The sequence below is a fragment of the Marmota monax genome, unplaced genomic scaffold (genome assembly GCF_021218885.2).
Source record: "Marmota monax isolate L192 unplaced genomic scaffold, Marmota_monax_Labrador192_F-V1.1 WCK01_AAM20220418_F8-fsc00067, whole genome shotgun sequence".
NCBI classification, from domain to species: domain Eukaryota; kingdom Metazoa; phylum Chordata; class Mammalia; order Rodentia; family Sciuridae; genus Marmota; species Marmota monax.
In genome coordinates, this window is record NW_026695065.1 from 1336508 (window position 1) to 1338208 (window position 1701).

A 1701-nucleotide genomic window follows, 5' to 3' on the forward strand; every position below is an offset into this window, starting at 1 on the left:
AGCAGACAAATTCAGTCTGCAGGCCTCTGTGTTCACACCCAGAGACTGGGACTTGGCAATAACGTGAGCCACCTGCCAGTCATTCTTAGCTGCCAAGCCTGTGGATGTATTTATGTCCCTTTGGTTACAAGACCTTTAGTGATTGTATTCAGTGTCCTGGAAAATGTTCAAGCTGTATCAATGTAGCCTCTGAATGCCTCTGTATGTGAAGAAAATGATTGAACCAACAGGATCTGCACAGGAGTGGGGAGCCACAGGAACTAAGTGTTTTGCCAGTCCAGGTTTTCTACCCAGCTTCTGTGTCCAACCACATAGTTCATCTAGCTTCTCACCAAAGAGGTTAAATTGTCAATTTGAAATGCCAACACCTTTTGCTTTCCTCTGCCACACTAACTATATATCCCATTGCAAAGAATTCTCAGTGGCTTTGTGTCATAGTCACTTCCCTGGGCCCAAACTGATTCACAGATTAGATTTAACATGTTCACTGACTCTACTGCAGCACTCCAATACTCTCCTTTAACACCACCCACCTCAAAAAACAGCTACACACCCATTGTTTTGAATTGATATTATGTAGCCTCAGGTGAGTATTGAATGCTGCTAAACTGCAGGCTTCCAAAACTCCTCATTTTGTTTTTGTGCTTGTTTCATATGATGAGAAGGATGTTTCCAAATATAACTGTGGACTTTTCCAGTTTTTCTTACAGTTATATCATTTTTTTTTTACTTCATATATCTTGACTTTCCCTTATTTGATGTATTTAAGTACTGGACCATTGTGTCTTCATATTTTATTTTTATAATTATATATCTTTTAATTTCTATTTACTTGCTCTGAAATCTGTCTTATCAAATATTTGTATAGACATTATATTTTAAATTCCTATACCATACTTTTGATTTTGAACCTACCCATATTGATATATTAGAAGTACACTTTTATTTGTTCCTTTTTTTAACTGTACTCTGCCAATTTGCATTTTTTGATTGGTATATTTAAACATTTAAACTCCATATAATGAGAGATATGTGAAAGCTAATGTCTACTATTTCATTTTTGTGTTTTCCTCTGCTTTTAGTACTTCTATGAACTTATAATTGCATTTTTATGGGTTAAATTATTTTAGGATTCCATCCTGATGTATGTATGGAGTTTTGTGTATATGTTATTTATAATTTTCACAGTGTTTACATATATGACCAATATTAGTACCAAAATTTCACCACTTAATGTATGGAAGACTTACTCTTATTTCTGTCCCTTTATCTTCCTTATTTTTAAGGTCTTTGTCATGAGTTCCAGATGGTGTCACATTTTTGTTTCAATCATTAATATGATATATAAAGCTCATGAAAAAAAGGATGTAACTTTTATGTACTTATACTTCTATTTACTCACTTATTCTTTTTTTCTTTTTTAAAAAATTTTTAGTTGTAGATGAAAACAATTCCTTTATTTTATTTATATGTGGTGCTGAGGATCAAACCCAGTGCCTTACACATGCTAGGCAAGCACTCTACCACTGAGCTACAACCCCAGTCCTCTTATTTTCTTCATAATGCTACACGATTATTTCTCTTAAAATGTTTTATTAGTGCATTATATTTCTACATGATAGTGGGATTCATTTTGATGCATTCATAGAGTTGTGGAATATAATTTTTTTTTTCATTTCAATGTCCAGTACCTCTACTTTT